This window comes from Trachinotus anak, unplaced genomic scaffold (assembly GCF_046630095.1).
Source record: "Trachinotus anak isolate AG129_WGS33_773 ecotype Australia unplaced genomic scaffold, CSIRO_AGI_Tana_v1 ptg000018l, whole genome shotgun sequence".
Lineage (NCBI taxonomy): Eukaryota > Metazoa > Chordata > Actinopteri > Carangiformes > Carangidae > Trachinotus > Trachinotus anak.
The window spans coordinates 11,429,002-11,452,909 of NW_027273869.1; the positions used below are offsets into that span (position 1 = coordinate 11,429,002).

The window sequence follows — 23,908 nt, forward strand, 5'->3', positions numbered from 1 at the left end:
CGCAGCACTCGGCTAACCAATGGTATAACTACATCAGGTAGTCAGTCAGCAACAGATGTACGCATTTTAAGGCCTGGCCCCGTTGTTGCGGTCCAGTCAAAAGACAAATTTATTCTGTTGCAGTTTTTACTCTTTGTCTTGAAGACAGAGTGATGGTTTTCTGCAAACCAGGAGGTAGTGGTTGTAGACTCTTATAGAGTGTTGATTGGCATGTAAGGGCTTTTTCTGATTCATATCCTCAGATGTAGATGCTCTTCTACCTTGAGGACTTTGAATTCAACCCTTGTGCTCTTCCCTGCATCTTAAAATGGTCAGTCGCCCAACGTGGGGCTCGAACCCACGACCCTGAGATTAAGAGTCTCATGCTCTACCGACTGAGCTAGCCGGGCTACACATGAAAGCAAAAAAACACATCTTGTCACGACAAAACAGGTTGTCAACATGACAAACAGGTGTTCAATGTGTTGCACTCTTAACTCTTTGTTCAGCTACGTCATCAAGATAAACTGCTGGACCTGCTGCAAAAAGTGCAGGAACTTGTCAGTTCCTCAGCTACACACTCTCAGTGACGGTTTATTGGTCTGGACTTTCAGGACTTTTTAACCCTTGTGCATTTCCCCCACATCTTAAAATAGTCTGGGGCTCGAACCGACGACCCTGAGATTAAGCCATACATGATAACACATACATATTCAATGAACTTAGGGATGAAAACCTGCAAGTAAAAAAAATTCTGTCAGGAGTGGGATTTGAACCCACGTCTCCATTTGGAGACCAGAAGTCCCTTTACACAGGAAGGAGCTGTCCTTGAGTCTGGCGCCTTAGACCACTCGGCCATCCTGACTAGCGAAGCCCGAAGGTCACCAGCATCACTCTGGACTTTACCAAAGCTAGGAGACCCCCCCCCACAACCCCACCCCCCACCCAATAACTTGTGTCATCTTCTGTTGCAACTGGTTACTGTAAGGACTTTTTTTTTTTATTTCAATCTGATAAAAGAATGGATGGACAGATGGACTGGTGAACAGACAGATAGCTGAAGGATGGATGGATGGACGATGGAGGAGGGGGCGATTCACGTCTTTGATCCTCCCAGCAGAAATAATCAACAAAGCCCTGGAGCAGGCCAGCTAGACCTAAATATGTGTGTGCGTCTGTTCGGTGTGTGTGTGTGCTGTGGGGTTTTCTGGCTGCATGCCAAGCCCAGCTCCAGCTCCCCAGGAGAGAGATCAAAGACTGTGCTCCCTCTCTCCCTCCCTCACTCTCCTTCCCTCTGTCTTTATCTACCTCTCTCACTCATATTTCTCACACTCTTTCCTCCTCCTTCCTCGCTCTCTCGCGCTCTTGAAAACACTCATTATTGCTTTTCTTGATTTCTTTGACATTCTCTCTCTCTCTCTCTCTCTCTTTTTTTTTTTTTTTTTTTTTACCTGAGGGCAGAGAACAGGATGAGAACAGTTTCCTATGCAAAACAGAAGAGAAAGACCAGAAAGATGGATAAAAATAAGCAATGAAAAGATGTGGAAAGAAAATAGAAAAATAGAAATTGCTGGTTGCACTGAGATACACACACACACACACACACACACACACACACACAAACAACTCTACTGACCTGTGCTTCAAAGCCCTCTTGGTTGCCAGGTTGTCATGGGAGCAATTGTTCTGGCAGGTGTGTGTGTGTGTGAGAGAGAGAGAGAGAGAGAGAAAAAGTGTTTCCGACTGTTCTTATGTACCTTTAAACTGGACAAATCTCATGACAACACTCACATTTCAGACACACAGTAAGATTGAATTACCCAATTAGAAAATACTCTGAACATCTGCTGTTTCAAATTAAAAGCTCCTTTGTGACTGAACACAGAAGTCTTGGAAAAAATCCTTTCTCTCATCTTTTTCTGAAGTCGGATTCTGAAAGTCCTCTCGGAAAGTCAGAGGAACCTCACCAGCCTTGACCACAAAATCCAAGATGGAGGCTCTCTGCATCAACAGAGGTGAAATCTGTAGAAATATACTGTTTACTAGCACTTCTGTCTTATTTGTGTCTTATTCCATGTTACAGTGGTTCAGTCAGAGGTGAAGATCAAAGTGTCGGATGAATGTGATACTGTAAATACTGAAACATTGGATTTAAAATGTATTTTGACTTCTCTCACGTACATGACAACTGCTGCTGCAGAATGCTTCGTGAAAATCATTACAGAAATAGATTGTGTGTAACACAACAGCATCTTCCACCTTCTCTCTCTTCCATGATGGTCACAGGCATCATCACAGCTCTTGGATATTGTTTGCTGTACTTTGTCACTAATCTGGGAATTGAAGCTCGTTTGCATGCTGCATAACGGCATCAGCTAGATGTCTAAAAATGTAAATTGTAATTGTGGAGATTATGTTATTTTCCTATTGAGCCTCACAGAATGGTGCACAGCACGAGTCGAGCCCAGTGCTGTTTGTCATTAAAACCGACTCACAAGAGGCTCCTTTCGCAAACAAGAGCTAAACTTCCTCTCTGTCTGTACCCCTTTTTCCTCTAGCCATCTTTTCATGCCAGTTGCAGGCTGGTCATATTTTCTCGTCTTCTTTCGACCATTCATAGCAATATGCAAATAGGCAACTTAATCCCACTCCCACAATCCCAATCAGTCCCTCTCTGACTCCTTCCTGTCTTTTCCTCTCTACTCTCTTCCTTGCTTTTCCTCATTACTCTCCTTCCCTCTTTAGCTCTGTCATTCTGCTCTCGCTTTCTCTGCATCCCCTTTTCTCATCATCCTCATCTCTCCTCCTTTCTCTCCCCACCATCTTTTTTCCACCCTCTCTTTTTCCTTCCCTCTCTGTCGTGTTTTTGTCCCTCTCTCACAAACACACACACACACTCACTCTCTCTCTCTCTCTCTCTCTCTCTCTCAAGCAGTAGTCATTCTACTTATAGCCTTGCCATAAATCAACCTGTCATTCTCCGTCATGCTCGCTGGATCTCACTGGGGCTCGTGGCAGACACACACACACACACACACACACACACACTCGGCGAGGGATAGCAATGTGAGCCCACACATATACAAGCTCAAACACAAGCACAGACACACAAATACAGGCAAGTACTAAGACTCAAACATGCCCATACAAATGCAAACACACTCACACACATACACACACACACACACACACACACACACACACAAACTACAAATGTATAGAATGTACTGATAAAAATGGAAACAACGCACCAACACGCATGCAATTTATTCTTAATACATACAGACACACAAACTTGCAAATCTGAAGACAGAGAATGACTGATTAGAGAGATGTAGGGAAAGATAACAGAAAGATGTCCACCTGTCCCTGTACCACACAGACACACACACACACACATACACACACACACACACACACACACACACACACACACACACACACACACACACACACACACAGGGCAGCTGAAATAATGTCCCCAGCCCTCAGAGCCTTCTGCCTTAACTTTTCCTCTCTCAATCCTCTTTAAACTCTCTTTAAACTTTGCATTGGCATAACATGAGATTTGATGATTATATAATATAATTAATGGTAATTATATATCTTATAGTTTGATATAGTGCAGTTGGAGAGCTACGTCTTGCTGTGTGCACAGCCTGCAGTTTCAGGGGCTGGGGTTGATGGAGTGATATGCTGTTATTTAAGAGGAGAGTGAAGTGTTACTGTGCTTTACCTTCATCCATCTACTGAAAGTAGCTGAGATGCAGTAACTTTGTACCTGCATTACTAATTGTATTATCAAATACATTTTATTGGAAACATTTTATAGTTGGAAATATGTGAAATCAAGCATTGTGTATTACAGTTGTTTCTTATTATATTCATACTGTGGCAACTCAGACCACCTGGTTACGATCACAGACAGATTGAGATCATCGTTCAGCTGTAAAAAAAAAAAAAAAAAAAAAAGTCAGCACTGACTTGAAATTCATCATAGAAATTTTTGACTTTTTACATAATTTACCAAAGCTCCAATCTTTCTCTAACCTGAACTGAAAGTGTTTCAGTATCCTACACCCAACAGTACGTGGCTCACAGGATGTCAACCCCAGTTAAAGTCCTTCTCTCTGCATGCCAGAGAACCTCCTCTCTATGACTTCTGTGTATAATAAGGATGTCATACTACAAAAAACGCCTCCAATGAACATAATTCAGGCAGCAATTCAATACAATTCCACCAGTTCCACTTCCTCCACCTCGTATTTGGCAAAGGAAATGAGCAGCAGATAAATGTATTGTGTGGGAGATAGGGTTGCTTTCTCCACCCTTGCCTCTTTTTGCTGTTCGCATCTTCTTTTCTGTGCCTTACTTTCCATCTCTTTCTTTTCCTCTCATTCCTCTTGTCTTTGCATTTGTTTCTCACTATATTCATATTTGTCTTGTCTTTTTCCTCCCAGATCTTCCCCTTCTTCTCCTCTTCTCCTACCTCTCCATGACCAATGCAGGAGCCCCATAAAAGACCCTCAGGAGTCAGGGGATTTCATGGGGCTTTGTGTTTGAGTATGTGTGTGTATGAGTGTGTGTATGAGTGAGTGTGTGTGTGAGTGGAAGACAGCACATGTGGCATGCAAGGTCACATAATCCTGTGGCCTCCACATACTGTTATTGACACACACACACACACACACACACACAGCGCTCTGTGACCTGCGCTGCCCTTCCACACGCAGAATGTGCATGGACACGCACACACGCAGATGTACTGCTCTCAGTGTTACACAAACAGTGAAACAGATACTTTCTGGGTAAAACTTCTCTTCAATGTTGTTCTTTGTCCTTTTGTACAAGTCATCTTCTATATTTTAAGTTATTGACAACAAATGGTGTAAAAGCACCTGATCGTATTGACAGTTACTGCCTGTGTAGCCAAATCCTGATTTATTCCTCTGTGCCACAGAGCTCCACTGTGATTGGGTCAACACCACGTGCGCCTTGTGGTTTGATTTGTTTGATTCACGCAGATCTGAACCTGTGGTGTTCCCGCAACTTACAGAACCAACTGACCAATCAGAGCTTAGTCAGTTCAGAGTGTGTCTGAGAGCAACACAGCTGTACAGGTTGTCGTAAGTTGACTTACAGAGAAAAGTCAGAAAGTACTGAGAGACGAACTGTCAAGCTGTCGGTTTGTTGACCAGGAGAAAAAATAGAATAATGCCGGCCTCGTCCTTTAAATGTATTACATGCAGTACAACAGAAAAAAAAAACCCACACACAGATATAGATTGGCAAGGTTGCATTCCAGTCATTCACTGTGTATCTTATACAAGCCCTCCTCTCTTTCTCTCTGCGCTCCACTGCTCTCCTCTTCCTCCTCCTCTGCATTCTTCTCTCCTCCATCCTCCATCCCTCACTGCTGTCTTCCACACACACACACACACGCACACACACACACACACACACACAGAGCCTCTCCAGAGATGTGTCCGTTGCTCTGACCTCTCTCTCTCCTGGGAGGGCTGGCTGTCTGCCCAGCTCTCGCTTTTTTTCTCTTGGCCTCACACTTTCTCCTTTTGCTCTGTCTCTTTCTTCTTCTTCTCTGTGGATCTCTCTATCTATCGATCTATCTATTTTCCTAATCTCCTTTTGTCTCCCCCCTCTCTCTTATCCTCTCCTTTGTTGCATGTCTCCTCTGCTCTTGCATCCTCTTATCTCTTCATCCCCCACTCAGTTCCTCACTTCTGCTCATCTTCCCTCTCTTCACTATCGTTAACCGCCACCCCTGATACCCATCTTTCCACCTACACCCCATCTTGTGCTCTTCTCCTTCCCTCTTTCGCTATTTCTTTTCTCTCGAGGCTTCCAGGGTGGAAGCTGGTGTGACTGCAGGGCTCTGTCTGGGGCTCGTTGCCCAGTTCATGCGGCACAGCGCCCACAGAGGGTGGACGAGGCTGAAGGAGAGCTGGAGGAAGAACAGAAGAACAGATTTCTGTTGAGTCACACTTTGCTGGCTAGAGTGTTACTGTGGCTACAACAGCACAAGTGTGTGTGTGTGTGTGTGTGTGTGTGTGTGTGTGTGTGTGTGTGTGCAAGGGGGGGAGAGAGAGAGACAGAGAGGGTTTTTTTTTTTTTTTTTTTACTTATACTCAAGGAAAAGTATATAGTAATAGAAATACAATTGGTCCCTAAAGGATGATTTGCTTTTAGCTTTGGCCATCTAATGATTACGTCAATAATCAGTTAATCTACTTATTATTTTCTCTATTAATTGATTTGTTGTTTGAGCTGTCATCAAATACCAAGAAAAGATCACACGTTCCCAGAGCTCAGGATGACGTCTTTAAGTGTCTTGTTTTGTCCTAAACCCACAGATACTCAGTTAAAAACAAGATACTCATGAAATTATTTCCTCCACTACTTACACATAGTCATTTTGATGTTTAATTTTACAATTCTTTTAATACTTTTTAAGCTATTGTAACTTGATGACATGGTAACATCATCGCTCAGATGATCAGACTTTAACCAGATCATCTAAACCACTTTATCAGGAGGTAAAACTGAAATCTGAATGTCTGCAATCATCTCTCAGTGCAGAGCAAAACTAGGCAGTACAGGAGGTAAAATCTGAGCCAAGTCTGCTGGACTCATTTTCAGTGACACCATTTTGTTGCAACATCTCAGCGATGATGTTTTGTGATTGTTGCTCGTGGCCAAAGCTAAAAATATGAATAATAAACCCGAATTATTTACTTTAAAATTCCTGCATTATTATACATGGTATGTTGATAACCAATAGCAGCATCTGTGTGTGCGGTGTGTGACTATGCTGAGACTGATGCTGATAGCGAGAGAGAGAGAGAGAGAGAGAGAGAGAGAGTGACAGAACATCAGCACACCTGTACCCAGCCGCATGCAGAGAACAACAATTCCCCTGCTGGTCACTAATGGTACAGGCCTGCTGGAGAGGAAGCAAATGGCCCAGACCCAACCATGCATGATGGGAGAGGGGAGGGTGGAGAGGGGCAGTGGTCAGATGGAGGGAGAGAGAGACAGACCTGGGGGGAAAGGAAAGTGAGATAAAGGAGGGGTGGAAGAAAGATGGCAGCATCTTCTGAAATTCATTTGGAGAGAGTAACCAAAGCAAAAAGAAAGTCTTCACAGGAGAAAGGACGAGTGAGTGGTGGTGTGTGTGTGGGGGGGTGGGGGGGGTGGGGGGTGGGATTCACACCAGCCTTTAAAATGTGGCCTTTAACTTTTAATTTATCTCCTCACTCTCTTTTCCTAACTTTCATTCTCCTTCACTGACTTCTCTCCATTTCTATCCCTCCATCTCCCCCTCTAACCTCTCACCCCCGCCCTTATCTGCTGCCCTCTCTCTCCTCCTCTCTCCTCTGTCCAGTGTGTCAGTGGTGAGCTCCGGTGATGTAGCGCCCTCTGTCTGTGGCCACGATTACTGCAGCACCACATTTTTCAAACTTCAACCCCTCTGAACCAAAGAGAATACAACTTCTGAGAGCTAACATTTGAGTTCCCAGGTCGAAAGCCTGGAAGATGAGGAAGAAAGTCATTCATCAAGAGGAAAATTTGATCACTGAGTCACCTTTACAGACTTTATCTTATATCTTGCACATAAAGAAATATCTAATGTATTCTGTAAATGTATTATGATAACTTCATGTTGCCTAAAATTGCATTTACCTACAAAATGCATTCGTGCAATTTTTCAAGGCAATGTGTTAACAAATAATATTAATCTATTAATGTATGCCACTGATTTTTTAATAACTCTGCAACCTAACATAAATAGTTAAAATTTATTTATATAGCCCCAAATCAGAAACTTTTCAATTAATGTCTTTGAAAGAAACACACACAGACAAACAGAAAACAGTCCCTGGGTTCTGTGGTCGCTCTGATTCGAGCTGTAATGATTGTTTAGACGGAAGCAGCTTCATATCGGTGCATATTTTTAGAGTGGCGGTGTGATGTCCACGAGGCCCGGCTGTCACTGACACATGCATTCCAGTGCTGCATGTATACAGAACGTCCTTGCACCAATGCCAGCAAGAAACATCCCTGTGCGTTTATCGAGCGTAATGAAGAACACAATTCTGATCTCGAGTCATGCCGCACGAACATCTGACAGACGACGCAGCCGCACAGCAGTGGCAGACGCTGATGTGAGATGTATGCTACTGCATGTGTTAAAATATGCAGGATGAAGTCCAGGAGATACGCGAGCGTTTTTTTAACTCCTCTGCATCCACAGATTAGCAGAGACAGGAAGCTCTCTAAGCGGTGTAACTGCAATCTGATAGCAGTTTCAGGGCGACTGGATTGGAGAGCATTGTTGATTCACTGCTCAGATTTTGGTCTGTCCCTCATTAATCCAATCACAGCTTCATGAAAAGGATGCTTGTTTGGAGCTGAAAAAGCTGCCAAATGCTGTCTGTTGCTGAGACAAAAGAAAAAAAAAAAGTGGTATTTTTAAAGCGCAGAGAGAGTATTAGACTAGACTATCCTCCTCGGGTGATGAGATCACTATTTAATACAAACTCAAATCTGTCCCACGACAGCAGCCTGCTATCCAGAAGAAAATGTCAATATTGGCCCAGTGTGCTAACCCACAATTTTGTCCAATGCAAACATTTTTTATTTTTATTTTTCTTCCAGCACTACACGCCTGCGACACTGTTGGCACACACAGAGAAAGCACAGCTGGGCAGACGATTTTCTAGCCTTGTCATAAAATATGAAAATTTTGGCATTAAAGTCAATTACTTCAGCATAAGAAATACCTACTAAATGTTTAGGGACATTACATAGCCTGAAATATGGACCAAATATTGTTTACCGCTCGAAATGTGGTAACTTTATGAGCGTTACCACGGCAACGAAACGCCAACATTCACTCCCATGCCTTTCTGGACTGGTGATGTTTGACTGTAACTATATGGCCAACATTTCCTTTGCTTTGATAAAGGTAGTTTTCATGATTTCATCACAGTAAATTCATTTCCCGTTCAACCACAGGACAGGAGCAGCAGCAAGTCAGCCGGAGTACACCGTCATCCGTTTTCCAAAAGTAGTCAGGTACAATATTTCATCAAAAATCTCAAACACACTCAGAGCACTAACTCACACTAAGATGAGAACTTGTTATTGCTAATTGTCTGTCCCCAGTTAAAGAAGACACTCTCTTCATATTAGGCTCATGCAATGGCTTCCATGCACAATTTATTTAATTAACTGCGCACGCTGTGGAGGTTCAGTGGACGGCATAAAGTAGCTCAGCATCATAAAACCACAAAGGAACAGGACGGGCAGAGGTGAAATAGTCTCCTTGTTATCTAAAAAGCACATCTGGCAAAGAGTCAGTGTCCTCTTTTAACGCAATGCAGTGCTCTGGTCCTGTCAGACCGGTCTACAGGCAGCCGCAGCTATAGTCAGTGCACTTCCTCATAAATCATTTTAGCCAATCACTGATGGATGAGTTTTGAAGAACAAAAACTGTGTGTGTGTGTGTGTGTGTGTGTGTGTGTGTGTGTGTGTGTGTGTGTTTGTGTGTAAATCAATGTTGTCTGCTACCTCTGTGATTGTTTTTTTTTTTTTTTCTCTTCCAGACAACTGACTAATGCTTTGTCGATCCTTCTTCTGCACACACGCTGCAGTCGAGATGTGGGATAAATAGAAGGCAGGATGGTCAGAGGAAAAAAAAGAAAAAAAAAAAGGGGGAATGAAACGAGGGAATGGAAAAAGAGGAAGTGAGAATGAGAGACAAAGACAGGACTGGTGATAGAATGATTGAAAAAACATCTAAGAGCAAGAAGAGTGGCTAGCTCGCAATCAGAGACAAGATAGTGGGAAAAAAATTAATTTGATCCTCTCCCCCTCTTTCCTTTTGTGTGTGTGTGTGTGAGCTGACAGATTTGGTTTTGCTTCAGTTTGGAGATTGGCTACAGAAAAACACACTCGGTAATTATCTAGAAGGAGCACCTGGGCACTGGGAATCTCATTATGTTATAACCACCTCGTCCAACACTCACACGCACAGCCACACACACACACACACACACTGCAGAGAAAAAGATAGAAAAGACAAGGGAGAAATCAGGCCAAAAAAAAAAAGATGGTTGAGGGGAGAAGAGAAAGAAAAGATGAGAAGAAAGATTACACAAGATTACAGAAACATCTAAACTACAGAGATGCAGAGAGAGACGAGCCTTCCTGGCGTTTGCTTAAAGCTCACTGTTGTAAGACTTTTATGATCATAGGGAGGCAGTCTATTATATGTGTTGCGTGACTCAGTCGAGCTGTGACACAATAACTGAAATGTCTCTGCTGCTGTCTCTCTGTCCGACTTTCTTTATTCTGCGCGGTTTATTTCAAATGACTTCATTTATATAATTCTCCACAGTGTTGTAAAGCAGCAGCACTGATCACAAACCACAAGGCCACAGATATGAAGTCATATAAAAGTCAGTGTTTCATTGTGTTTACCTTTTTTCGATTCAGCTCTACATTTGTCTTTGATGTGTTGTAGTAGCAGACAACGGCCAGTAAGAGGCAGCGTTTCCTCTCATCTGACTGCATGTCACTCTTCTCTTATTGCATTCACTCTTTCTTTCTCTCCATCTGGACTTCTACTTTCTTCTCCCCTCTCTTTCAACTGGGTCCCTCTCAATTCACTAAGCACACACACACACACACACACACACACACTGAAACCTGTATACCCGCTGACTCACACATTTGCACAGGGTAAGTTCGTTCAGTGCAGAGGCAACAGAGTTTGGCAAAAACAGGTGATAGTGAGCTGTGTGTGTGTATGTGTGTGTAGAGGACCACCCTGCTGATTTGAATAGCTTCACTCATTGCTGTGTTTTGACTGGCTGACAGTTTCGGGGTGAAATGATTTACAATGGGTCAACACAGCGGGAGGGTGCAGGACACGCCGTCAAGGCCCAGCCCCGTCAGGCCATCTGAGGTCATGTGACGGGAGGTAGTTCACTGTAAAAACATGTCACGCTAACACTTTGGTGACATATTTTACATTCAAACTAAACCACTAGTCACTGCTACACAACACATGGGCTATCAAACTACTGATACGTAAAAAGGCGAAAAGATTGCTCAGGTCCCAAGCAACCACGGTTACAGTTACTAGCATTATATATCACAGTGTAACACTCTTAAACTTGGGTTATAAGGTGAGTGGTTTAGACAGGTGGGGAAAATATCAAGCATCAAAAAGTGTCCTTGAGTAACTCAGACACTGAAGCCAACCTTGACCTCTAATTTGATCCCTCTTTGTACATGTAGTGTACAAAGTGTTAACAGATGTTCGTGCACAGTTATAAGGGCTTGCACACACCAGTCAGCTGTCACTGAGACTCAAGGGCTGACCTGTAACCTGCCATCTGGCAGGTGTTTCTAGGACCTCAAATTGCTGGAGTGCAAGAGCTACATTACAGGAGCGTCTGCAGCTGAAAGTTGACTTCTGATATGAGGCTTCTTCTGAGAACATGAATTCTAAAGGGCCGTGGAGAGTCTGTAACTGACCATCACCTGCAGTTTGTCCTGAAGATTGAGCTCTTCCCATAGATGTGTTCGATCACATGATGCATCCCACAGGTCACGTAGCCCGGCTAGCTCAGTCGGTAGAGCATGAGACTCTTAATCTCAGGGTCGTGGGTTCGAGCCCCACGTTGGGCGCAGGTACTTTTAGGATGGACATCCAACAGCTGTGGACTACATCACAGAAGTATCTGGACCTGAGCTTGACCTGTGCCATGATGATACCATCTGAGGAGATAAACTCTAGCTCTAACAAATCAATCGACTAATCTACTCTGCTTCACAGCTTGACTTCTGACCTCAACAAAATATCTGAATACATGAATTAAAGAGCCCTCACACCAACAAACCTGAAGCGAGAGTCTGTAGTTGACCATTATTTGCAGTTTTTGCGGCAGGATCACCAGTTTGTCTTTGCGACATAGCTAAACCAAGAGTAAAGAGAAAAGCAGCAGATTGAGCTTTTACCCAAGTTATGGTACAGATGTAGCTGATCACATGAGGCACAACAAACATGATGTAGCCCGGCTAGCTCAGTCGGTAGAGCATGAGACTCTTAATCTCAGGGTCGTGGGTTCGAGCCCCACGTTGGGGGGAAGCCTTTTAGGGTGAGTAATCTGAAAGGTTGGGAAATATCAGTCTTCATAAAGCTCCTGTTCAGTCCTGGCATTAAACACTGAATCAGTGATCCAGTCACAAGTGGACTTTTCTGAGTACGTCAGTTGAGTGAACGCTCATGATTGGATCTCACCTCTCCACTCTATATGCAGATAAACAGAAATGTGTTGTTGTTTCTAGCCACTCAGATCGACGGGTCAGTTGTCCATGTGCTTTTGTGTGGGAGACAGAGACAGAGACAGAGAGCGTGAATCAAGATGTCAGCCCTTTGAAATGAAACTGAGTGTTTTCAGACATAGCCGCTGAGCAGATATCAGCTTCAGTTACAGATTCTGCTGTGGCTCAGGAGTTTGATTTCCAACCTCATTAATTGATTCCATTGTAAAAGCACCTGCGCCCAACGTGGGGCTCGAACCCACGACCCTGAGATTAAGAGTCTCATGCTCTACCGACTGAGCTAGCCGGGCCACATCACTTGGTTTGGGCATCATGTGATCAGCTACATCTGTGCCATGACTTGTCTGTTGCTTTCCCCTTGGTTTAACCATGTCATCAAGACAAACTGGGAGACCTGCTGCAAAAACTGCAGATTCTTGTTTCAGGTTTGTTGGTGTGAGGACTCTTCAATTCACGTATTCAGATACATTGTTGAGGTCAGAAGTGATACTAGAAGTCGAGCTCGGCTGCATGCTGATTGATTTGTCACGCCTTTAGAAGTTATCTTCTCAGATGTATCACCATGTCACAGGTCAAGGTCAGCTGCAGACACTTCTGCAATCTAGACTACAGCTGTTTGATATCCACCCTAAAAGCAGCTACGCCCAACGTGGGGCTCGAACCCACGACCCTGAGATTAAGAGTCTCATGCTCTACCGACTGAGCTAGCCGGGCTACACAACATGTGAAAACTACACACACACACACTACTACACACTATACAACAAAGGGTGTTTCCAGAAGAGTGTACAAAAGTGTTTTCAACTGGGTTTAGCTGCTCCTTCAAAGAGTGTACTAAGATGATGAACATTTTCAGGTTTTGTAGCCCGCCTAGCTCAGAAGTTTTTGAGTGTGGTCAAAACACTAGGATGGAAGCCAAAGCTTCTATATAAGCATCTGCAGCTGAACTTGACCTCTGACAAAAATGATCCATCTAAGGTTGCCTACAGACGCCAGACGAACATTTAATTCTTTTATACTGATGTGTGTCGTAGCCTGTGATTCAGTGGGGGTTATCATTGTACAGTCTATATATATCAGACCTGATGTCATACCCAAATGAATGAGATTCAGTGTGGCCTGCAATAAAGTTATAAGATGCTGATATCTCACAGTTTGTAGGCAACTTCAGATAGATGATTTTGGTCAAAGGACAGTTTCGGTTGAAGACACTTGAACAATGGGGCCGAGAGTCTCATCAACGGTTTGCTGTTGTCTCAGAAGTTCAGCTTTACTTTGCCTCCAAGTGTTTGAGTCACCCTCCAAAACTTCAGCGCCCAACGTGGGGCTCGAACCCACGACCCTGAGATTAAGAGTCTCATGCTCTACCGACTGAGCTAGCCGGGCTATAAAGGTCACTAAGGTCATTGTGTTTGTGCGCTCTTTGTATGAGCAGCTAGACTCAGTTCGAAACACTTTTGTACACTCTTTTAGAATCACCCTTTCACATTCGTGCCATGCTTGGGCAGAAGCTCTGTGTGGTGCCATCTCTGATCTTGGTTCAGTTCATCAGGAAATACAGCTGGACTCCCAGTGACAGGTCAGTCATCCAGTCTCAGTGACAGCTGACTGGTGTGTGAAACTGGTGAAACTGGTGACAGTGAAGTTACTTTCTACTATGTCTCTGTTGATGAGAAAATACATGTTTTCCCCAACCTTCTGATGATGAACTTTGGACATCTGGTCACATGATCCACAAGACATGTCACAGTGCCCGGCTAGCTCAGTCGGTAGAGCATGAGACTCTTAATCTCAGGGTCGTGGGTTCGAGCCCCACGTTGGGCGTTCTGAGTTTTTCGGTTGCTCAGATGTCACATCACTCAGTTTCCATGACTGACTACAGCTCAATAATCATACAGAAATCCCTCATTGGTCATCAATCTTCAGAGCAGTGGGAGCATGGAGGGGAAACAAACAGCGTAACCTTGTATGTAGTGATAATATATGAGTGACGTTCCTCATTAATGTGCTCGATTCACTGAATCCGTCAGATTTGATTAAGATATACATCTCGCATTTGTGCAAATAAGGCAATGTGCAATTTACTGACCTGATAGAGATGTATTAAGTATTAAATGAGGCAATGAGAGACAGAAAGAGGAATGAAGAGTGATGGAGGCGAGTCAGAGAGAGAGAGAGACAAAGTTAAACACAGAGGAGAATAGGCTTATTGTAGTGAGCATGTGCTAAATAAGATTCTTGTCCCCATCTGTTTGGCTCTGCGGCCTCATCTACAGCCTGCACTGTGTGTGTGTGTGTGTGTGTGACAACTTTCCAACCCAGTGCAGGTGTGCTGTTGATAGTTTTATCAGTGCCAGATCAGGGCTACTGAGAGGAGAGGGAAGGGGGGGGGAAGAGGAGGAAAGGATACATGAGAGAAGAAAGAAAGAAAGAAAGAAAGAAAGAAAGAAAGAAATGCCAATTTGCTGTTTATATCCTGCTTCATTCACACCCACTTTAAACATGGAGCAGTAGAAAAAGAGTGTTTGAAACATTTGGAGGTAGCCCACTGTTCAAAATTCAAATACATACTCGTTCATGTTCCCGGCACAGGAACCAACTACTATAACTGCACAGTCAGAGGAAACAATCTTGATCTTGAAACACAGGACTTTATATGTCCCAAAGGCATCATCATCATCATGTTCAACATTACATTTACTCATTTGTCAGACGCTTTAATCCAAAGCAACAAGGAAGAGACAACGCTCACGCTTCAGTGCAGTAGAGATCTTGGTGTAAGTACTCAGTACTAGATCTGTTCAGTAAGTGCAAGGAGCTCAGGTAAAGATATGTGTAAGTGCTACTTAGACATGTTAGGGTGTTAGAGGTGTCAGGAGAGGAGGCGCTCTCGGAAGAGATGAATCTTCAAGAGCTTCTTGAAGACAGAGAGGGACGCTATGATCTGATAGCATTCGGTAGCTTGCTCCACCATCGGGGAGCCACAGATGAGAACGGTCTGAACTGAGATTGCGATCCACGATCTTGTGTGCACGGACGGCAAAGCCAGCCTGGGTAGAGACCGAGACCTCACTGTAGGCAAGCATGAGTGATGTGAATTTGATTGAGGTAACATGACGTATGCCTGATACACCCTCTGATATAAATGGGGTGGACAAAATATTAGGAACACCTTTATGTGATACACAATGTGATTGAACAGCACCACAAACTGCAGCTTCCTTTAACTTGAAAAGAAAAATGAACACCTCTCTAAAAACTAAACGGTACAACCTTCATGAAGCAAGGATTTAACACAGGGCTGTGGAATTAGCCCCTCAGCTAAAGTGGTGTGGTGTTCGAGAAACTACAGTCCTTTCAGCACTTCCTTTGTTACCATAGCGACCATAGGCACAGTCAGATATTCATGTATTAAAATGAACAAATAAATACTTTTGAAATGCAGCATCAGTTCTACAGTACGTGGTCCATCTCTAGTAGAATGTAAATATTCATAGTTTAATTAAAGTTTACATATTTATAAAATTGCTTTTAAAATGCTACGAAAAGCTCTGTTATTATTATTGCTATGGAATACTGGATGTAAATGAAGTCAGAAACGCTCTCATGTCTCATGCTGTGTGTCTTGTGGCTGTTTGGTCTGTGACTGTCCTCTTGTACCAGCCTGCCGGATTTATAAAACGGTTTCAGGCTCTATAAAGTCTCCAATAAACCACTTTTACTATTAGTATAGGACACTGCTAGCATACAGCTGGTGACCGCCACCACTGACCATACACACACACACACACACACACACACACACACACACACACACACACAGAGGCTGACATGCTGACACACGTGCAAGCTGCGACAGTCACATACTTACTGGTTAGACACATTTTGAGGACTGCTGGAGTCAGGACCTCTGCCAAACTCTAACCCCATGTCACCCCACCCTGCCGCCCTGATGACATCACTGCATAGCCCTGAACCGCCAGCCCAGAAGGGCCTTAACACACACACACACACACACACACACACACACACACAGGCATTGAGAATACAGAAAGCACAGACACCATAACGAATACCACAGGGTCACATTTTGAGTGCACACATACATGAAGAAATGCATACACACACAGCACTTGACCATAATGACTACCGCATGGCCACACTGCATTGTCAACACACACACACACACACACACACAACCGGTGCAGCTTAAGTGCAGGCTGGTGCCTCTGAGTCAAGTCATCAACTTGTATTACAGTACATTTTCAAGTGGATGAAATATTTTAGTGAATATTAAGAATGACAGTATTATCCATCTAGTTCCTCTTCATATTTCATGTCAAGTTGAAAAAGAAAATTATATCTTCAGCATCAGAAACTTGTCACCACTGCACCCCCCCCCCCCCCCCCCCCCCCCCCCCGAAACATTTTTGTCTACCTTGCCTTCGTCAGTCTGAAGTTGTTTCTGGTTTCTTTACATATAGTCTGTTAATCATCATAATCGTTCTTACAATATATTATGTTTACTCTTAAACCTACAACAGGTAAAAAGGGTTTATAACAAATAAATAAACGTTAGAAACACAAGACAAACATTACGTCCAACTTCTCTTTGATGCTAATTGAAAATGATTCTGTTGCAACTAAGTAAATAATCAAGGAAGAGTTTGGTCCATAAAATGTCAGAAAACTGGAACAAATGTTTATTGAAAGTTCCCAAAGCCTATAGTAGCATCTTCAGAGATAAAAAGATATTTAAGATATTTAATTTACAAACAATTCACAAACAATTAAAAACAGAGGGAAGAATTGTTAAATCAAACCTCTCCCCACATTTAATTTGAAAGTTTGCATGGATCTGTCTTTGCAGAGTCAGCAGTATCATACACACTGGACTGAGCACATGGGTGCAAACAAAGGTTCTGACTGACACACACATACACACACACACACACACACACACACACACACCTGGAGTGGAGGGGGCTCTGTCATACACTGTCCTGGGAGGAATTCCCAGGATTCCAGTCAACCAATCAGAGACGAATGTTTAAAATACTGGCTCTTCAGATGGAGAGCTTGAGAGGCCATCCACTTCACACGGACCACTGTCTGCGTGTGTGTTAGAGTCCAAGGTAGTCATTAGTGCTCCCAGCGGGCTAAAATACACACGTTACATGCACATGTAACACATCCTGTGTCAAAGACACCCCCTCCCTCTCAGACACTTCAGTGCACACATACTTTTAAACACACACTAACCTTTAATTAGGAAATATTTCCTTACTTCCCACTGCATTGTACGAGCGAATGGGACACACATACGCAGACTTTACAACACACTCATGAATGACCTTGAGGATCCATTGATGCTTGCAGACATCCCATCTTCTCAAATATCTAGTGTGGAGACACACACACACACACATGCACACTTAGTCCCCTTCCCTAATTACCCAGCCCCGATGGACGAGACACTCAGGCAGCACTTCAGGGTTTGGTTAAAGAAAAGGTCTTTCTCACCAGCTTCAGGGCAGACAGGGAAAATGTTCAGAATCCACATTTGATGGTCCTAGACAGATAAAGCTACTTCCTTCATTAGAAACAAATCACTATTTTGAGGTATTTCCTCATCGACGCCAACTTTTCAAACACTAAGTGAGGCGACCATGAGCTGAGGACATTCTCGAGTTTTTCATGTGGGCTTTCAAAGTGCGTTACAACAACAAAAACCCGTGTAACCTTACAGCTGAAGTTAAACTGTGAAAATGTTTTGAGCCTCAAGGTTTCCATGCAACAGGGGTGACATGAGAGTTGCACACAGCATCCGCACAAAATTGAATGTCAAAGCCCAAAACAGGGCGGCGGTGACAGAAACTTAACGAAGGAGCCTGAAAAGCGAACAAGAGGCAGAAAAGCTACGAAGAGCGCAGAGAGAAAAGCCATGTCATGAATGAAACAGCGAGAGGGGGGGAGAAAGAGCAGAAGTTGACTTGGTAGACAGGGAGGGAGGAGGAAGAGAGATTATCTCTCTCTAATGGCTAACCTGTTGACAGCAACACTTTTCACCACCTCTATCTACACATCTAACATTACTATCTACCCTCTCTCACACACACACACACACACACACACTTCCTCTCCTCTTGCAGGGTTTATCAGTGCGGCTGTCAGTCTGGTCCACAGCTCATGTGGGTTTTAGACTTTAAAACCTAGAAAAGTGCAACGCGAACCGGAGACGTCACCGCCAGAGACGACCTCTGCGGGCGTCACAGCTCATGTTGAAAATGAATCCGATCTGCTTTCACGTGTGCTGGCTGACAGAGAAACTCACTTTTCTCTGCCGCGTCTGCCCTTGACAAAGAAAAAAAATGTTTCAATGATTCAAAAGACCTGAAGCTATGTTTGTCTTCAGTTGAATGAATAAAATGTTCTTTCACTGCAGACCCGTGTGTTTTCGTGCGTTTTCCATGTACTTTTGAAAACATACAAACCTGTGTTACTATCTTTTACTAAAATTGAGCTTAACTGTGAATTTTCCTCGTGTTTCTGACTCTCTTAAGAAAGATACGTCAATCTCAACGACGCAGCGTGATTGGATTAAGCTTAAATTCCAAATGTCTTATGATGACATTGTTCTCCAGGCGCTTGGGCAAAATATTAATAGAGCTAGAAAAGTTCTGTGAACTCAAACCCAAACAAAAAGTTTCGCTCTGCCACAATTTCTTCTGTATAATTAATGGGATCTTAAGAGTGTTTGTTGGAGAAAGCCTTAGAACTGGGGTCAAAGGTCACCATAAAATATAAGTATCTAACTGGTAACCGATCTGTGAATGTCCCATTGCCAGACAGGAAAACACAAACTCCTGCATTAAATCACCAGAATACACATTCATACTATTTCATATATACAGAAACAGGTATTTTGCCTTGTTCCTTACTAATACAAATACATTTTCATGCTTGTAGAGAACACTCAGCAACATCTGGTTGATCTAAAAATCCTTGATAGTTATGGGCAAAAGTAACTTCTGTTATTAATCAGCATTTTAAGTTATTACATCTTGAATTTCTGCACAAGTCTCCACCACATGTCCTCTGCTCTACAGTTCAGGATCTCGCCGCAGTTTCCACGCACAGCAATTATTCCTCCACTGTTTGATCACACAGGTGACCTCTGACCCACGGTGAACACAGCACATTCGGGCGCATACAACAATCTTTGGGTTTATGATACTCGTCAAACCTGAAGTGAACTGGCTCCAGATTCCGCCCGGAGTCACAGGCAGACTTGTGTCGGTGTGCGGCGAGATGCCACACAGCCTCTGGCCCAGATGAAGGCAAAGCAACTTGTCTAAACTGAGAGAAACATTTGTGCAACATTTCGACCGAAATAGTCCTGGTCTCCACCGCAATGCGAGAGGGCTGCCTTCATTTAGGCCGATGGGGTTGGCAGATCTCTCTCTCTCTCTCTCTCTCTCTCTCTCCCTCACACACACACACACACACACACACACACACGCACACGTACAGGATTTCACCACTGTCAAAGCCAAAAGTCATGAAATAAGCCCATTCTGTAAGTAGACTGTGACAACGGAAATAACAAGTTCAAACGGTGCAAAGTCCAAATCCAAGTCTGAACCAGCTTCTTCAGGCTGACTTCAGAGGAGCCCAAGTTTTATCCAAACTACCCCAACAGTGTTCAAGTTCAAATGCGCGCGCACACACACACACACACACACACACACACACATGTGAACAATGACCTTCATGCAGCGTTTAGCAGGCAGTGTGGATACAGAGTGTGTGTGTGTGTGTTCAGGATGTACTTTGTGGTGTCCCTCTGAAGAGCCTGCTGTTTAAAAGTCACGGTGAAATGATTTGTTTTTACCTGGCCTGCTGCGCTCGAATCCAGATGTTTGAAAACTTTCTCCCCCGAAGCGCCGAAGTCCGAAAAGTGCGGCTCTCAGTCCGGCTGGGAAACTAGAAACAGGTCGGTGGGGGGGGGGGCTCTCCAGACAGATCCCACAGCAGCTCCCTCAATGGCACAGATACAAAGTCTTCCAAGTGTCACTTTGTTTTTGAAACTCAACGTCCTTTTTTTTTTTTTTTTACCGATTGCCTTCACAGACCAACACCGCAGCGGAGTCCTCGTCCGAGCCGCAGAGAGTCGGTCTGCGGGACCGTGCAGATGCGTAACGCAGCCTCCGGCGAGCCGTGGACCTGTCACTGCCCACGGGGAGTCCCAGCTCGTCCGGGAGAGACAAAGTGAGGGGGGGGGGGGGGGGGGTCCGATGGCACAAGCGCGCAGTGTCCTCAGCAACAGGTGTCAGAAATAAAGTGAGATTTCTCCCCGGTCCATCACAAGTTTCCAAACGCTGTCCAACTAATTACACACGCAGGGAAAAAGAGGAGGAGGAGGAGGAGGAGGAGGAGGAGGAAGAGGGGCGGGAGGAGGGTGTCGTCCAAAAAGCTCTCCCAAGGTTTACGCGTCGAGAAACACGAGTGAGAAGTTTGAAACGGAGAAGGAGGGAGGGAGGAGGGAGGAGTGGATCTAAAGAGCCCAGGAGTTGTCTCTCCCCCGTCTGAGAGTCTGGTCCCGGCTCTGATGTGCAGACCGCCCGCCTGTCTGCCCACCGCAGGAGACACAGAGAGAGGGGGGCATTTACCCGACAACAGCCGTGAATCGTGAGATTTAAAAAAAAAAAAGCCTTGTGTCAGGAGTGGGATTTGAACCCACGCCTCCATTGGGAGACCAGAAGTCCCTTTAGCTGAGGAAGGAGTCACCCTTGAGTCTGGCGCCTTAGACCGCTCGGCCATCCTGACAGCTCTGCCAGCGACTCCTCAAAGTCAGACAGAAAATGAAGGTTTGCCAAATGAACCCGCTTCATATTGGCCCCAAAACTCACACAAAGAGACGGGAAGCTCCTTTTATTCCCGCCACTGTTCACTGACAAATAATCAAGAGTTCACCTGCTCACCTGAGCACTGCACAAGTTACTGTAATCAGCTGTTCGGTCAGTGAAGCCATTTCCCATCATGTGTTTTCATGAATTTGCTCAGTCTGTGCTGAGAGGAAAACTCTTTACACAAAAACTGCACTTAAAAAAAAAAAAGTCTGTAGCATCAGTGGGATTTGAACCCACACCTCCATTTGGAGAGCTGAAGGTCCCTTTATGCAGGAAGGAGTGACCTTTGAGTCTGGCACCTTAAGCTCTACCACATCAACTGCTTCACATTACACAACAACGGGAAGCTCCTTTTGTTCCTGCCACAGCGTCTTCCTCAAACAGTTAACACAGTTCACCTGTGCATCTCAGTTATTGTGGATAGTTCTTCAGTCAGTTTCCTATCATGTACTTTAGTGAATTTTCTCAGTCTGTGTTGAGGACTCTATAAAGCTTCTGTCAGGAGTGGGATTTAAACCCACTCCTCCATTCAGAGACCAGAAATCCCTTTACAGAGCAAAGAGTCAACCTTGAGTCTGGTGGCTTAGACCGCTCAGCCATCCTGACCAGTGCGTGACGGGATTTTGTCATTCTGGACTTTACAAAAGCTAGACGACCCTAAACGCGTCACAAATTCTGCACTTAATGGCTGCCCTGTGTATAACAGGATTTCCCCTTTGCCACATTGGATGAATTTGCTGCAGCGATTACCAACTGAATTGCTTCACACTGGCCCCAAAACTCACACAAAAGATGAGAAGTTCCTTTTGTTCCTGCCACAGTCTGTTCATTAACAACTTGTTTACACAGTTCATGTGAGCAGCTGAGTGCTGCACAGTCACTGCAGTCAGCTGTTGAGTCCATTAAGCCCTTTCCCATCATGGGTTTTCATGAACTCGCTCAGTCGGTGTTGAGCGGAAAACTCACTTTAAAAACCTGCACTTAAAAAGCTCTGTCAGGAGTGGGATTTGAACCCACGCCTCCATTCGGAGACCAGAAGTCCCTTTAGCCCAGGAAGGAGTAAACCTTGAGTCTGGCGCCTTAGACCGCTCGGCCATCCTGACAGCTCCGCATTAAGCTCTTGCCAAAGTCAAACAGAAAATGAAGGTTTACCAACTGAACCGCTTCATGTTGGATCCAAACTCACACAAAAAGAAGCTCCTTTATTCCTGGCACAGTCTGTTTTTTAATAAATAGTTCACTCTTAGTGCAGGTTGGTGGTCAGTCAATTAAATGCTTTCACCTCATGTGTGTTGAGAGGAAAACTCACTTTCCTTAAAGACCTGCAGGTAAAACCTTGTGTCAGGAGTGGGATTTGAACCCACGCCTCCATTGGGAGACCAGAAGTCCCTTTAGCTGAGGAAGGAGTCGTCCTTGAGTCTGGCGCCTTAGACCGCTCGGCCATCCTGACAACTGACGCGCAGAGTTCACCAGAGTCAGTCTGGCAGCATGGGAGAATTTTCTGTCAACGCATTAAAAGTCACAGGAATGGGCAGGAAAAGGAGGAGGAGAAGAAGAAGAGGAGGAAAATGTCATCAGTGTTGGTGGATGTTTGGACTGTCAGTGGCTAACAGCTTATTTTAGGGGCTCTACTCCTCTCACATTGTTTTTATTTCCTCTCAGAAGTTTTTCCTACTGCTCCCTGCCTCCTGTCCCTTCCATCTTGCTACTTTTCACCCTCTTCCCCTCCCTCCTTCTTTCCCCCTGTAATTTATTTACTTTACAAACCATTTATTGGGGAAAATAATGCCAACTCTGTATGCAAAAAGTAAACCAAGTTCATGCCTTCAAACCACAACTGAGATCATTAATTATTTACCTTGAAAACATGAAGTATACCCCGAAAGTGTGTTTGAAGCTGAGCTGCTGTTTGTTTTGGTCTCAGCCCTCCCTCTCCTCCTCTCTCTGTTTTCTCTTTCCCTCCATCACCCTCTCCTTCTTTTTCTTTTCACTCATGTGTGATGTGATGTGTGATGATTGAAACCACATCGTCCCAAAGCCAACGCAAGCCCTCCCCGTTCCTTTCCGCAGTCACTCAATTTTTATTTCCCCTCCTGGCTCCTCGTGTGTCTCAGTCCTCCACTATATCACTGTATATACAGTATGTATGGAGAGACACAGTGTGGAGATAAACATTTCACTGTGCACGTGCTCACGAATGCATGTTATCTCAAGGACATCTGTGTTGTTTTGTGTTGGGAACTGGTATCAGTGGGATCTTATCAACACTCAGTCTTTGCAAAGAGAGGTGTGGTGTGTGTGTGTGTGTGTGTGTGTGTTTGTGTTTTTCAAATTGCTTGTTTTTTTTTTTTTTTCTAACCAGTGGTCCATAACCCAAAAATAGTCCTTTTGCATTGATATAAAACCATGAAAATCAGCAAATCTTCTCGTTTGTGAGGCTGGCACCAGCTCATGTTTGATATTTTTGCTCGATACGCGAGAAAATTGATTGATTTGATTGTCAGCATTGTTCCCGGCTGATCTTTCTGTCCATCGATTCACTGATTAATCAAATGTTTTCAACTTTTCCTGGAGCTGTTTCGCCACCATTCACAATAAGTGTGATGTTTTTCCAAATGTGGGCAGCAAAACCCCGCAAACAG

At 44.2% G+C, this 23,908-nt stretch overlaps 1 protein-coding gene and 11 non-coding genes across 13 annotated transcripts in view; 3 read left to right on the forward strand and 9 right to left on the reverse strand.

The window, feature by feature from the left end:
* Positions 1 to 20,979, reverse strand: part of wnt5b (wingless-type MMTV integration site family, member 5b) — a 78,472-nt gene extending 57,493 nt beyond the window's left edge. For both annotated transcript variants that reach the window (XM_071502532.1, XM_071502529.1), the window contains exon 1: positions 20,249 to 20,979. The gene's annotated coding sequence lies outside the window, so the exon portion shown is untranslated. The remainder of the gene's footprint in view (positions 1 to 20,248) is intronic.
* On the reverse strand, positions 317 to 389 carry trnak-cuu (transfer RNA lysine (anticodon CUU)). The gene has a single exon. It is a non-coding gene; the product is annotated as a tRNA-Lys (tRNA).
* Positions 735 to 844, reverse strand: trnal-caa (transfer RNA leucine (anticodon CAA)). Its single transcript has 2 exons — positions 807 to 844; positions 735 to 780 (listed from the first exon to the last, which is right to left on the reverse strand). It is a non-coding gene; the product is annotated as a tRNA-Leu (tRNA).
* On the forward strand, positions 11,625 to 11,697 carry trnak-cuu (transfer RNA lysine (anticodon CUU)). The gene has a single exon. It is a non-coding gene; the product is annotated as a tRNA-Lys (tRNA).
* On the forward strand, positions 12,082 to 12,154 carry trnak-cuu (transfer RNA lysine (anticodon CUU)). Its single transcript has one exon. It is a non-coding gene; the product is annotated as a tRNA-Lys (tRNA).
* Positions 12,572 to 12,644, reverse strand: trnak-cuu (transfer RNA lysine (anticodon CUU)). Its single transcript has one exon. It is a non-coding gene; the product is annotated as a tRNA-Lys (tRNA).
* trnak-cuu (transfer RNA lysine (anticodon CUU)) lies at positions 12,996 to 13,068 on the reverse strand. The gene has a single exon. It is a non-coding gene; the product is annotated as a tRNA-Lys (tRNA).
* On the reverse strand, positions 13,668 to 13,740 carry trnak-cuu (transfer RNA lysine (anticodon CUU)). The gene has a single exon. It is a non-coding gene; the product is annotated as a tRNA-Lys (tRNA).
* On the forward strand, positions 14,106 to 14,178 carry trnak-cuu (transfer RNA lysine (anticodon CUU)). Its single transcript has one exon. It is a non-coding gene; the product is annotated as a tRNA-Lys (tRNA).
* A 93-nt stretch (positions 20,980 to 21,072) lies between the features above and the next one.
* trnal-caa (transfer RNA leucine (anticodon CAA)) lies at positions 21,073 to 21,183 on the reverse strand. The gene is made up of 2 exons: positions 21,146 to 21,183; positions 21,073 to 21,118 (listed from the first exon to the last, which is right to left on the reverse strand). It is a non-coding gene; the product is annotated as a tRNA-Leu (tRNA).
* A 1,075-nt stretch (positions 21,184 to 22,258) lies between these two features.
* On the reverse strand, positions 22,259 to 22,369 carry trnal-caa (transfer RNA leucine (anticodon CAA)). Its single transcript has 2 exons — positions 22,332 to 22,369; positions 22,259 to 22,304 (listed from the first exon to the last, which is right to left on the reverse strand). It is a non-coding gene; the product is annotated as a tRNA-Leu (tRNA).
* Positions 22,370 to 22,605: 236 nt separating this feature from the next.
* Positions 22,606 to 22,716, reverse strand: trnal-caa (transfer RNA leucine (anticodon CAA)). Its single transcript has 2 exons — positions 22,679 to 22,716; positions 22,606 to 22,651 (listed from the first exon to the last, which is right to left on the reverse strand). It is a non-coding gene; the product is annotated as a tRNA-Leu (tRNA).
* Positions 22,717 to 23,908: the final 1,192 nt, after the last annotated feature.